At 39.7% G+C, this 14,987-nt stretch overlaps 1 protein-coding gene across 2 annotated transcripts in view; it reads left to right on the top strand.

The window, feature by feature from the left end:
- Window positions 1–14,987, top strand: part of KCTD9 (potassium channel tetramerization domain containing 9) — an 81,549-nt gene that overhangs the window by 24,707 nt on the left and 41,855 nt on the right. The gene's annotated exons all lie outside the window — the stretch shown is intronic.

Here is a 14,987-nt window from a genome sequence, read left to right on the forward strand (position 1 = left end):
TTACTACATGATTAACCTGGGGACGGTCTGAGTCCCCTTTGAAAACTGTTAAAAATATTCTCACCTCAGGACTTCCTTGGTGGTCCAATGGTGAAGACTTTTTCTTCCAGTGCAGGGGCTGTGGGTTCAGTTCCTGGTCAGGGAATTAAGAATGCTGCACTGCGTGGGTGGGACAAAAAAATTTAAAACAACATTCATCCCTGCCTGCATAGTGAGATTTCTGTTAACGTTCATGATGACAGTGAACATGAGGTTCCTTATAAAGTAGTTCACAGGCCTCCTCCAAGTGAGAGAAGCCAGTCTATCCTGTGGAGTGGTAGGGAAGGTGGTGATCTTAGGGCAGTCTGTTGTCAGGAAGATGTGTGGACTTAACGTTCCAGAGCTGTGATTTTTAAAGAAAAACGGAAAATCTAACGTTTTATGTAAGATCTTCTGACTTTAAAAATGCTACTCCAAAAAATAAAATAAAATGCTACTCCGCAAACACGTCAGAATCAAGGGCTCGGGAGTTGAGCACGTGGACTGGAGTCAGGCAGCTGCTGTTCAGTCACTGAGTCACGTCTGACTCTTCGTGGCTCCATGGACTGCAGCGTGCCAGGCTTCTCTCTGCTTCACTGTCTCCCACAGTCTGCTCAGACTCGTGTCCTTTGAGTCAGTGCCATCCTACCATCTAATTCTCTGTCGCCTCTTTTGCCTCCTCTATCTTTCCCAGCATTAGGGTCTTTTCCAATGAGCAGGCCCATTGCATCAAGTGGCCAAAGTGTTGAAGCTTCAGCATCAGTCCTTTTTGAATATTCAGGGTTGATTTCCTCTAGGATTGACTGGTTTGATCTCCTTGTTGTCCAAGGGACTCTCAAGAGTCTTCTCCAGCACCACAGTTTGAAAACATCAATTCTTTGGCGCTCAGCATTCTTTATGGTCCAACTCTCACATCCGTAGATGAATATTGGAAAAACCATAGCTTTGACTATACAGACTTCTGTCAGCAAAGAGATGTCTTTGCTTTTTAATATGCTGTCTAGGTTTGTCATAACTTTTCTTCCAAGGAGCAAGTGTCTTTTAATTTCATGGCTGCAGTTAGCATCCACAGTGATTTTGGAGCCCAGGAAATAAAATCTGTTTGTATGAAATGGTGGGACTGGATGTCACGATCTTAGTTTTTTTAATGTTAAGATTAAAGCTAGCTTCTGTACTCTCCTCTTTAACCCTCATCAAGAGGCTAATTAGTTCCTCTTTGCTTTCTGCCATTAGTATGGTATCTGAGGTTGTTGATATTTCTACTGGCAATCTTGATTCCAGCTTGTGGTCATCTGACCTGACATTTTTCATGATGTACTCTGCATAGAATAAACAGAGTGACAATATACAACCTTGACTTATTCCTTTCCCAGTTTTCAGGCAGTCTGTTGTTTCATGTCAGGTTCTAACTTGCTTCTTGACCTGCATTCAGGTTTCTCAGGAGGCAGGTAAGATGGTCTGGTATTCCCATCTCTAAGAATTTTGCACAATTTGTTGTGATCCACATAGTCAAAGGCGTTAGTATAGTTGGTGAAGTTTTTTTTTTTTTTTAATTCCCTTGCTTTCTCTATGATCCATCAAATGTTGGTAATGCAATGTCTGGCAATTCCTCTGCCTTTTCTAAACCCAGCTTGTACATCTGGAATTTCTAGGTTCATGTACTGCTGACGCCTAGCTTGAAGGATTTTGAGCATAACCTCACTAGCATGTGAAAGGAGTGCAATTGTCCAGTAGTTTGAACATTCTTTGGCACTGCCCTTCTTTGGGGTTGGAATGAAAACTGACCTTTTCCAGTCCTGTGGCCACTGCTGAGTTTTTCAGATTTGCTGGCATATTGTGTGCAGCACTTCCCAGCATCATATTTTAGAATTTGAAATAGCTCAGCTGGAATTCCATCACCTCCACTAGCTTTGTTTGTAGTAATGCTTCCTAAGGCCCACTTGACTTCACACTTAAGAATGTCTGTCTCTAGGTGAGTGACCACATCATCATGGTTATCTGGGTCATTAAGACTTTTTTTGTATAGTTGCTCTGTGTATTCTTGCCACTTCTTAATCTCTTCTGTTTCTGTTAGGTCCTCACCATTTCTGTCCTTTATTTTGCCCATCCTTGCATTAAGTGTTCACTTAGTATCTCCGGTTTCCTTGAAGAGATCTGAAGTCTTTCCCATTCTATTGTTTTCCTCTGTTTATTTGCATTGTTCTTGTAAGAAGGCCTTCGTTTTCTCTCCTGGCTGTTCTCTGGAACTCTGCATTCATCTGGGTATATCGTTCCCCTCTCCTCTGCCTCCCGCTTCTCTTCTTGCCCAGCTGTCTGTAAATCCTCCTCAGACCAGCACTTTGCCTTCTTGCATTTCTTCTTCTTTGCGATGGTTTTGCCCACATCTTCCTGCACAAACCTCCATCCATAGTCCTCCAGGCTCTCTGTCTACCAAATCTCATCTCTTGAATCTATTTGTCACCTTCACTGTATAATCATAAGGGATTTAATTTAGGTCATACCTGAATGGCCTATTGGTTTTCTCTACTTTCTTCATATAAGTCTGAATTTTGCAATAAGGAGCTCATGATGTGAGCCACAGTCAGCCCCAGGTCTTGTTTTTGCTGACTCTATAGAGCTTCTCTATCTTTGGCTGCAAAGAATGTAATCAGTCTGATTTCATTATTGACCATCTGGTGATGTCCGTGTGTAAAGTCATCTCTTGTGTTGTTGGGAAAAGGTGTTTTGCTATGACCAGTGTGTACTCGTGACAAAACTCTGTTGGTCTTTTCCCTGCTTCATTCTGTACTCCAAGGCCAAATTTGCCTGTTAACTCCAGGTATCTCTTGACTTCCTACATTTGCATTCCAATTCCCTATGATGAAAAGGGCATTTTTTTTTTTTTTTGGTATTAGTTTTAGAATTCTTGTAGGTCTTCATAGAACCTGTCAACTTCAGCTTCTTTGGCATCAGTACTTGGGGCATAGACTTGGATTATTGTGATGTTGAATGGCTTGCCTTGGAAACCAACCGAGATCTTTCTTTCATTTTTGAGATTGCACCTAATTACTGCATTTCGGACTCTCTTGTTGACTACGAGGGCTAATCCATTTCTTCTCAGGGATTCTTCCCCTCAGTTATAGATGTGATGGTCATCTGAATTAAATTCTCCCATTCCAGTCCATTTTATTTCACAGACTCCTCTGATATATCGATGTTTACGCTTGCCTTCTCCTTCCTGATCACCTCTAATTTACCTTGATTCACGGACCTAACATTCCAAGTTCTTATGCAGTATTGTTCTTTATAACGTTGGACTTTACTTTCACACCAGACACATCCACAACTGAGCATTGTTTTTGCTTTGGCCCAGCTGCTTCACTCTTTCTGGAGCTTTTGGTAATTAATTGCCCTCTGCTCTTACCCAGTAGCGTAATAGGACACCTTCTGACCTGGGGGGCTCATCTTCGGGTGTTATGTCTTTTTGTCTTTTCACACTGTTCATGAAGCTTTTGCAGCAAGAATCCTGTAGGGCTTAGCCCTCCCTCCTCCAGGAGACCGCATTTGGTCAGAACTCTCCACTGTGACCCATTCCGCATGATAAGACTGTGATCCACAAAGGGGCACAAACTCTATAATGAAATACGAAACACTCAATAACTTGCAATGTTGTCATATTAAATTTACATTGCCTTAAAACTTACCTACCCAAAGCTAGTGTTCCGTGACAACCTGGAGGGATAGGGTAGGGAGGGAGCTGGGAGGGGGATTCAGGATGAAGGGACCAGTGTATACCTGTGGCTGACTCATACTGATGTATGGCAAAAACCATCAAAATATTTGTAATTATCCTCCAATTAGAATAAATTAATTAAAAGATGATATGGGTTGACCCTTTCATCTAGCTCCACAATGACTTATATTCCTCTTGTTCCTCTTATTCTTCAACTTCTACCAATGATTGCTCTAAGCTTCTAGCCTATGTTTCATTTCAGCCATTCTGCTGTAATAATTACTGTAAAAATTAACAGTGATCTATGCTTATACAAATCCTTATCTTTTCACCACCTGTATCCCTCTGCCACTTTTCAGTTTAATGGACGCCCTCTCCTCCTGAGAACATTTAAACTTGAGCTTTATATGGCCAGTGGGCTCTTTTATATTTCCCACTTTCATTTTTCCCTATGTCATTGATAGCATTTCATATCCTACCTGCCTAGGAAATGACATTGGAAGTGTAAATATTTCCGTTCTCCCTCAGACCTCAGCAAGGCAGGCTGTTCCCAAGCTGGTCCTGTTTTTCCTTTTTCGTGTTTCCCAGCCACTGTTCTTATTTATTCAGTTGTTCAGCAAACACAGAGTTCTCTAGTGGATTTATTTGGCGTCATGTTGGTGCAAGCAATTATTTGGATTGGCCAAAAAGTTCATTTGAGTTTCCATGCACATATAGAAATCCTGAATGAACTTTTTGGCCAACCCAGTACTTGCTTTAAAATGATCTCTAATTAACATATTTGTCTTTCCCCTACTTTTATTTCTTGCTTCTACTAGTTTGTATATTCATTAGTGAGTATTTTTTTACCTTCATGATTTCCCCTTGTTCCCTTCTTTAATGACCTTCATTTTTTCAATAAATCATCTTTCTTTACTTGTGTTTGTCTTGAAAATCCTCCCCCTGACTTAAATCATCTTTTCTCTGCCTCTTTGCTAAATCTCACCTCAATCCAGTTATTTTTTTAGCCTGAGAACTTTTCTGGCATTTCAGTGTTTATTTAAGATGAGTTTTCTGAACCCTAATTTGATAAAATAATTAACGATCTCAAATGTCAAAAACTATGTAATAGAGATTCAGTAGCTTCTCTAAGACAAAGCACAGAACTGGAATCTTTTTATAATTTATTTTTGGCTGTACTGGGTCTTCATTGCTGCACGGGCTACTCTGCAGTTGCTGTCTGTGGGCTCCTCATTGCGGTGGCTTTCGTTACGGATCACAGGCTGTAGGGCATGCAGGCTTTAGTAGATGAGCACATGAGCTCTCAGCAGTCGTGGCTCCCGGACTCTAGAGGACAAGCTCAGTCCTTGTGCCACATAGGCTTAGCTGCTCCGCGGGATATGGGATCTTTCTAGACCAGGTATCAAACCCGTGTCTCCTCCATCGGCAGGCGGATTCCTTATACCTGTGCCACCAGGGAAGCTCCCTAGCTGGGGTTTAAATTCAGGTCACGTTGTGCAAAGAGAAAAAGCACTAAATACTTCTTCCTGTTCTCAGCTGTCCAATTTTGTGTTTATAAGACTTTTCTGGATGTTTTTGAGGTTTAGTTCGGAACCTCAAATTAAAAAAAAAAAACAAGTGCTTACCACCTTCCCTAGGAAGTTCTGATTTACTCAGAAAATCATAGCCCACTGAGAGCAAGGCCCTCTGGCACCCTTCTCTGGTGGTTCTCTACCTGGGGAAAAGAGTGGCGAGTGGCTGGCCCTTCATGAGGACTGAGGAGATAAAGCCTCCCTGGTGTGGCTGAAAACTGTCCCGTCAGAGCGGCCACCTGAGCACTGTGCTAACAATCAGGTGACCTGTGTTTTGCAATTGGAATACTGAGGGTGGAGCTCGTTATTTCTACAAAGATCATCTGTTGTTGTTCACTTGCTAAGTTCTGTCTGACTTTTTGCAACTCCATGGACAAAGATTATAACCTTCTCAAATAACTGGTTTTCCTATATCTACATATAGGTACCCTTATTACATTTGAACTATTTGAAGGGGAGGGATTACATCTCCTATTTCTATATGATTTTTATGTCTTTTGTAGTTTTTTAATATGTAGACTCAGCAAACTGAATGACTGAGGTCTTCATTTGAAGGAGAATTGATTTCCAAATTTATTCCCACATAATCTAATGAAGATGTTTATTGACAGATATGAGAAAGTATATGTACCAAGCCACATAGAGAAGGTACAGAGTTTTTTTTGCCAAAGAAAAGTAAGTGATAGATAAGATCTGTTTTGTTATGTAGAAATCATTTGTTAAAATTTACATTATGAAGTGTAGTTGATTTACAGTGTTGTGTAAATTTCTACTGCACAGCACAGTGATTCAGTTATACCTACATAGACATTCTTTTTTGTATTCTTTTCTGTTATGGTTTATCACAGAATGCTGACTATACTTGCCCGTGCTAGACAGTAGGACCTTGTTGTTTATCCATTCCATATGTGATAGTCTGCATCTGCTAATCCCAAACACTGAATCCTTCTCTATACATTCTCTTTTCCCCCTTGGCAAACCACAAGTGTGTTCTCTATGTCAATGAATCTATATTTTGTTTTTGTAGATAAGTTCATTTGTGTCATATTTTAGATTCCAAATATAAGTGATATCATATGATATTTGTCTTTTGTTTGTCTGACTTAATTTCACTTAGTATGACAGTCTCTAGGTTCATCTGTGTTGCTGCAAGTGGCTTTATTTCATGCTTTTTTATGGCCGAGTAGTATTCGATTGTATATGTGTACCACATCTTGATCCATTCATCTGTTGATGGACATTTAAGTTCTTTCTATGTCTTGGCTATTTTTGAAAATTTTTTTTATATTGAAAAATATTTGATTAACAGTGTTGTGCTAGTTTTGGGTGTATAGCAAAGTGATTCAGTTTATATTTACATCTATCTTTTTCAAATCGTTTTCCCATTTAGGAAAACATTTAGGAAAAAAATTGTTATCCCGTTATAAAATATTGAGCAGAGTTCCCTGTGTCATGTAGTACGTCCCCACTGGCAATCTGTTTTAAACATAGCATTGTATACATGTAAATCCCAAACTTCCAGTCTATCAGTCTCCCCTTCCCTCCCACTGGCAACCATAAGTTTGTTTCCTAAGTCTGATAGTCTGCCTCCACCTTGTAGATAGTTCATTTGTATCATTTTTTTAGATTCTACCTGTTCAGTTCAGTTGTTCAGTCGTGTCTGACTCTATGCCACCTCATGAATCGCAGCACGCCAGGCCTCCCTGTCCATCACCAACTCCCAGAGTATACTCAAACACATGTTCATCGAGTCAGTGATGCCATCCAGCCATCTCATCCTCTGTCATCCCCTTCTCCTCCTGCCCCCAATCCCTCCCAGCATCAGCGTCTTTTCCAATGAGTCAACTCTTCTCATGAGGTGGCCAAAGTATTGGAGTTTCAGCTTTAGCATCAGTCCTTCCAATGAACACCCAGGACTGATCTCCTTTAGGATGGACTGGTTGGATCTCCTTGCAGTCCAAGGGACTCTCAAGAGTCTTCTCCAACACCACAGTTCAAAAGCATCAATTTTTCAGCGCTCAGCTTTCTTCACAGTCCAGCTCTCACATTGATACATGACCACTGGAAAAACCATAGCCTTGACTAGACGGACCTTTGTTGGCACAGCAATGTCTCTGCTTTTTAATATGCTATCTAGGTTGGTCATAACGTTCCTTCCAAGGAGTAAGTGTCTTTTAATTTCATGGCTGCAGTCACCATCTGCAGTGATTTTGGAGCCCCAAAAAATAAAATCTGACACTTTTTCCCCATCTATTTACCTGTAAGTGATTTCATGTGACAGTTGCCTTTCTCTGTGCTTCACTCCAGTGTGATAATCTTCAGGTCCACCCATGGTGCTGCCAGTGGCATTATTTCATTGTTTTTAATGGCTGAGTAATACTCTACTGCATGTTTGTACTACATTTTCTTTTTGTTATTTCTCATTTGGCATAGAGTTGCTTTACACTGCCGTGTCAGTTTCTGCTGTCCAGTGAGATGAGTGAGTCACACATACATCCCCTCTCTTTTGGACGTCCTTCCCATCTAGGCCGCCACAGCGGTCCCAGGAGCTCGCCCTGTGCTCCACAGTGGGTTCTCACTGGTTTTCTGTTCTACACGTAGCGGTGCATATACGTCAGTCCCAACCACCCCCACTGCAGTCCACCTCTCTTCTTTCCCTTCCTTATCCATACGTTTGTTCTCTGCATCAGTGTCTCTATCTCTGGTTTGCACAAAAGATCACCTGTGCCATTTTTTCTGGACTCTACATATATCTGTTAACAGTATTTGTTTTTCTTTGACTTCAGTCTAAATGATAGTCTGTAGGTCCATCCACATCTCTGCAAATGACACATTTTAGTTCCTTTTTATGACTGAGTAATATCCATTGTATATATGTACCACATCTTTATCCATTCATGTTCTGTTATCATTTAGGTTGGTTTAATGTCTTGGCTATTATAAATAGTGCTGCCGTGAACATAGGGGTGTATATGTCTCTGAATTATACTCTTGTCTGGATGTATGCCTAGGAGTGGGATTGCCAGAGCATATGGTAATTCTGTTTTTAGTGTTTTGAGGAATATCTGTATTGTTTTCCATAGTGACTGTACCAATTTGCATTCCCACCAACAGTGTACAAGGATTCCTTCTTCTCCATATCCTCTCCTGTATTTGGTATTTAAGTACTTTTTAATGATGGTCATTCTGGGCAGTGTGAGATGATACCTCAATGTAGTTTTGATTGCATTTTCCTAATACTTAGTGATGTTGAGCATCTTTTCATGTGTCTGTTGACCGTCTGTATTTCTTCTTTGGAGAAATGTCTGTCTGGATCTTTGGCCCATTTTTTGGTTGGGCTGCTTATTTTTTTGTTATTGACTTATGACTTTTGTTATTGCTATTTGTATATTTTGGAAAGTAAGCCCTTGTTTGTTGCATCATTTGCAAATATTTTCTCTTGCTTGATAGGTTGTCTCTTTGTTTATGGCTTCCTTTGCTGTGCAGTGCTTATGTTTGATTAGGTCCCATTTGTTTAATTTTGCTTTTATTTCTCTTGGTCTTGGGAGACTAACTTAAGAAAACATTGGTCCAATTCGGGTCAGAAAACGTTTTGTTTATGTTCCCTCCTAGCAATTTTTATGGTGTCATGTCTTATGTTTAAGTCTTTAAGCCATTTTGAGTTTATTGTTGTGTATGCTGTGAGGCTGTGTTCTTAACTTGATGATTTACATGCTGATGTCCAACTTTCACAGCACCAGTTACTGAGGAGTCTCTCGTCTCCCTTGTATATTCTTGCCATCTTTGTTGAAGATTAATTGACTGTAGGTGTATTGGTTTATTTCTGGGCTCTTTTTTCTGTTCCATTGGTTTATATATCTGTTATTGTGCTAATACCATGCTGTTTTGATTATTGTAGCTTTGAGTATTATCTGAAGTCTGGGACAGTTAAGCCTGCTGCATTGTTTTTTTTCTTCAGTATTCCTTTGGCAATTCTGGGTCTTTTATGGTTCCATATAAATCTTGGGACTTTTTTTTTCTAGTTCTGTGAAAAATCTCGTGGGTAATTTGATTGGGACCACACCAACCAGTCCATCCTAAAGCAGATCAGTCCTTCGTGTTCATTGGAAGGACTGATGTTGAAGCTGAAACTCCAATACTTTGGCCACCAAATGTGAAGAGCTGACTCATTTGAAAAGATCCTGATGCTGGGAAAGATTGAGGGAAGGAGGAGAAGGGGACGACAGAGGATAAGATGGTTGGATGGCATCACCAATTCAATGGACTTGGGTTTGGGTAGACTCTGGGAGTTGGTGATGGACACGGAGGTCTGATGTGCTGCGGTTCATGGGGTCACAAAGAGTTGGACACAACTGAGTGACTGAACTGAACAATAAATCTCTGGATTGCTTTGGGCAGTGTGGCCATTTTAATAATATTAATTCTTGTAGTCCATGAGATTTTGATATCTTGGTGATCTTTATCTTGTTGATCTTTGAATCACCATCAGTTTCATATATGAATCATGAAATCAGTGTTTTACCTCCTGTTCATATTTATTCTTAAGTATTTTATTTTGTTTCAGGCATTTTAAAAGGGATTTCTTTTTACATTCACTTTTTGTGAATGTAAAGATGTGCAACCCATTTCTGTATGTTAATTTGTATCCTACTACCTTGCTGAATTCATTTTATCAGTTCTAGTGGCTTTTCCATGGAATCTTTAGGGTTTTCTATATATAGTATCAGGACTTCCCCAGTGACTCAGCAGTAAAGAATCCACCTGCAGTGCAGGAGCTGCAGGAAATGTGGGTTTGATCCCTGGGTGGCGAAGATCTCCTAGAGGAGGACATGGCTACCCACTCTAGTGTTCTTGCCTAGGAAGTCCCATGGACACAGGAGCTACAGTCCTTTGGGTCGCAAAGAGACAAACAGGATTGAAGTGTCTTACCACGCAGGCACACCTGTTGTGTCATTTCATCTAAATATAATGACAGTTTTACCTCTTCCTTTCCAATTTGAATACCTTTTATTTCTTTTTCTTGTGTGTTTGCTGTCAACTGGGACTTCCTATGCTATGTTGAATAGAAGTGGTAAGAATTGGCAACCTTGTTTTATTCCAGATTTTAGTGGAAGGGCTTTTTCACCTTTTCATAGTTGAGTATTATACTATTTATGCAAGAATACGCAGAAGAACTGTACAAAAAAGATCTTCATGACCCAGATAATCACAATGGTGTGATCACTCACCTAGAGCCAGACATCCTGGAATGTGAAGTCAAGTGGGCCTTAGAAAGCATCACTATGAACAAAGCTAGTGGAGGTGATGGAATTCCAGTGGCGCTATTTCAAATCCTGAAAGATGATGCTGTGAAAGTGCTGCGCTCAATATGTCAGCAAATTTGAAAAACTCAGCAGTGGCCACAGGACTGGAAAATGTCAGTTTTCATTCCAATACCAAAGAAAGGCAATCCCAAAGAATGCTCAAACTGCTGCACAATTGCACTCATCTCACACGCTAGTAAAGTAATGCTCAAAATTCTCCAAGCCAGGCTTCAGCAATATGTGAACCATAAATTTCCAGATGTTCAAGCTGGTTTTAGAAAAGGCAGAGGAACCAGAGATCAAATTGCCAACATCTGCTGGATCATTGAAAAAGCAAGAGAGTTCCAGAAAAACATCTATTTCTGCTTTATTGACTATGTCAAAGCCTTTCACTGCGTGGATCACAATAAACTGTGGAAAATTCTGAAAGAGATGGGAATACCAGACCACCTGACCTGCCTCTTGAGAAACCTGTATGCAGGTCAGGAAGCAACAGTTAGAACTGGACATGGAACAACAGACTGGTTCCAAATAGGAAAAGGAGTACAACAAGGCTGTGTATTGTCACCCTGCTTATTTAACTTATATGCAGAGTACATCATGAGAAACGCTGGGCTGGATGAAGCACAAGCTGGAATCAAGATTGCCGGGAGAAATATCAATAACCTCAGATAAGCAGATGACACCACCCTTATGGCAGAAAGTGAAGAGGAACTAAAAAGCCTCTTGATGAAAGTGAAAGAGAAGAGTGAAAAAGTTGGCTTAAAGCTTAACATTCAGAAAACTAAGATCATGGCATCTGGTCCCATCGCTTCATGGGAAATAGATGGAGAAACAGTGGAAGCAGTGTCAGACTACTTTTTTGGGCTCCAAAATCACTGCAGATGGTGACTGCAACCATGAAATTAAAAGACGCTTACTCCTTGGAAGGAACGTTATGACCAACCTAGATAGCATATTAAAAAGCAGAGACATTACTTTGCCAACAAAGGTCCATCTGGTCAAGGCTATGGTTTTTCTGGTGGTCATGTATGTATGTGAGAGTTGGACTGTGAAGAAAGCTGAGCGCCGAAAAATTGATGCTTTTGAACTGTGGTGTTGGAGAAGACTCCTGAGAGTCCATTGGACTGCAAGGAGATCCAACCAGTCCATCCTAAAGGAGATTAGTCCTGGGTGTTCATTGGAAGAACTGATACTGAAGCTGAAACTCCAATACTTTGGCCACCTCATGCGAAGAGTTGACTCATTGGAAAAGACTCTGATGCTGGGAGGGATTGGGGGCAGGAGGAGAAGGGGACAACAGAGGATGAGATCGCTGGATGGCATCACCGCCTCGATGGGCATCAGTTTGAGTAGACTTCAGGAGTTGGTGATGGACAGGGAGGCCTGGCGTGCTGCGATTCATGGGGTCGCAAAGAGTCGGACATGACTGAGCGACTGAACTGATGCTATTTATGACAACAGTTATAAATAATATTTATTATGTTGATATATATTCCCTGTTTACTCAGTTTGGTGAGAGGTTTTTTTTTTTTTTTTTTATCGTGAATGCCTGTTGAATTTTATCAGATGTGTTTTCTGCATCTATTGAGATGACCATGTAGTTTTTGTCTTTTCTTTTTTTGATGTCATGTGTCACACTGATTGATTTGCATATGTTGAGCCATTCCTGTGACCCTGGGATGAATCCAAGTTGGTCATAGTGTGTGATCTTTTTAATATGTTTTTGGATTCTGTTTGCTTATATTTCAGGGAGATATTTTATCAAATATATTGGCCTATAATGTTCTTTTCTGGTAGTGTCTTTTTTCTTGTTTTGATATTCGGGTGATGGTGGCTTCACAGAAGGTCTTTGAAATTGTTTCCTCAAGTCTTTAGGATGAGTTTAAGAAGGATCAGTATAAGGTCTCCTTTGATGTTTGGTCAATTTTGACAACGAACCATCTGGTCCTGGACCTCTGTGGGGTTTGTTTGTTTTTTTTGAGTTACAGATTCTACTTCATTTGTAGTGGTCAATCTGTTCAAATTATCTATTATTTAAATTCAGTTTTGGTAGTCTTCACATTTCTAGAAACCTGTCCATTTCTTCTCCATTGTCCAATTTGTTGGCATATAGTATTCTTTTGTGGTTCATAGTATTCACCTAGGTTTTTTTAAGTAGTACAGTATCCACTGTTATTTCTCCTTTTTTGTTTATTATTTTGTTTATTTAGGACTCTTTCTGTGAGCTTGGCCAGAGATTTGTTGATTTTGTTTACCCTTTTAAGGAACCAGTTCTTGGTTTGATTTTTTTTTTCTAGTGCTATTTTTAATCGTTATTTTATTTTATTTCCTGTCTGATCTTTGGGCTTCCCAGGTGACTCAGTGGTAAAGACTCCGCCTGCCAATGCAGGAGACTTGGGTTCACTCACTGGGTTGGGAAGATTCCCTGGAGAAGGAAATGGAAACCCACTCCCATATTCTTGCCTGGGAAATTGCATGGATGGAGCAGCCTGGTGGGCTACAGTTCCTGGGGTTGCAAAGAGCTGGACTCCTCTTAGTGCCTACAGGGCAGCAACAGGGACAACAGTTTGATCTTTATTGTTTCCTTCTTTCTTCTGACTTTAGGTATTGTTTGTTCCTCTCCTTCTAATTCTTTTACGGGGTGTTTGAGGTTTGTCTTGTTTTTTGAGGAAGGCTTGTTTTATTAAGAACTGCTTTTGCTGCATCCTGTAGATTTATAGTTGTGTTTTCATTGTCATTTTTCTCATATTTTTTAACTCCCTCTTTGATTTTGTCATTGAACTATAGGCTTTCTAATAACATATTGTTTAGTCTCCATGTAATTGGTTTTTTCTCATTTCTTTTTCTGTGGTTGATTTCTACTTTCATGTCAATGTGTCAAAAGATGCTTGAAATAATTTCTATCCTCTTAAATTTGTTGAAGATTAATTTTGCCCTCGTATGTTATCAATCCTGGAGAATGTTCCATATGCATTTGATAGAATGTGTATTCTGAGTTTTCTAGACAAAATGTCAGTGTCTTGAAAACTTAAAAATGTCAAGTCTAACTGTTCGATCATATCATGTAAGACCCTCTGTCGCCTTATTCATTTTGTGTCCAGAATGAGTGTCTGTTGATGTGAGTATGATGTTAATATCTCCTACTATTATTATATTCCTATCGGTTTCTCCCTTTATGTTTGTTATTTGTTTTATGTATTTTAGTTCTCCTAAACTGGGTGCATATATGTTGACAAGTATATTATCTCCTTTCTGTATTAATTCTTTTGTCATTATATATTGTCCTTCTTTATCTTTGCCTATGGCTTTCTTTTAAAGCCTGTTTTGTCTAATAAGAGCATTATAACTCCCACTTTCTTGTCATTTCCATTTTCTTTCCCTCACATTCAATCTATATTTGTCCTTCGCCCTAATGAGAGTATCTTGTAGGCAGCCTATTGTAGGCTTTTCTTTTTTTAATCCAATCTGCCACTCTGTTTTTTGATTGGAGCAACATCTGTTGATGTTTAGGATGATTGTTGATAAATATATATTTATTACTATCTTAGACCTTCTTTCCCAGTTGATTTTTTTTTCCATTTATTTTTATTAGTTGGAGGCTAATTACCTTACAATATTGTAGTGGTTTTTGCCATACATTGACATGAATCAGCCATGGATTTACATGTATTCACCATCCCGATCCCCCCTCCCACCTCCCTCTCTACCCGATCCCTCTGGGTCTTCCCAGTGCACCAGGCCCGGGCACTTGTCTCATGCATCCAACCTGGACTGGTGATCTGTTTCACCCTAGATAATATACATGTTTCGATGCTGTTCTCTCAAAACATCCTACCCTCACCTTCTCCCACAGAGTCCAAAAGTCTGTTCTGTACATCTGTGTCTTTCTGTTTCGCATATAGGGTTATCATTACCATCTTTCTAAATTCCATATATATGTGTTAGTATGCTGTAATGTTCTTTATCTTTCTGGCTTACTTCACTCTGTATAATGGGCTCCAGTTTCATCCATCTCATTAGAACTGATTCAAATGAATTCTTTTTAATGGCTGAGTAATATTCCATGGTGTATATGTACCAGTTGATTTTTATATTTCTTTTCCTTTTCACTTTTCCTGTTGTGGTTTGATGATTTTCTTTTTGCAGTATGCGTCTGTTCACTTCTTTTTGGTCTGTGTGCATCTATTATACGTTTTTGATTTGTGGTTACTCTTTTTTAAGTGTGTTAACCCCTTACATGTACTTCCTTTAGATGATTGTCATATAATCTCAAACACATTGCAAAAAAAAAATTACATTTTCTTACTTACCTCTTCACATTTTGATTTTTATGTTCTCTTGTACATCTTCTCCTGGAGAAGGAAATGGCAACCCACTCCA

This window comes from Dama dama, chromosome 16 (genome assembly GCF_033118175.1).
Source record: "Dama dama isolate Ldn47 chromosome 16, ASM3311817v1, whole genome shotgun sequence".
Classification (NCBI taxonomy): Eukaryota; Metazoa; Chordata; class Mammalia; order Artiodactyla; family Cervidae; genus Dama; species Dama dama.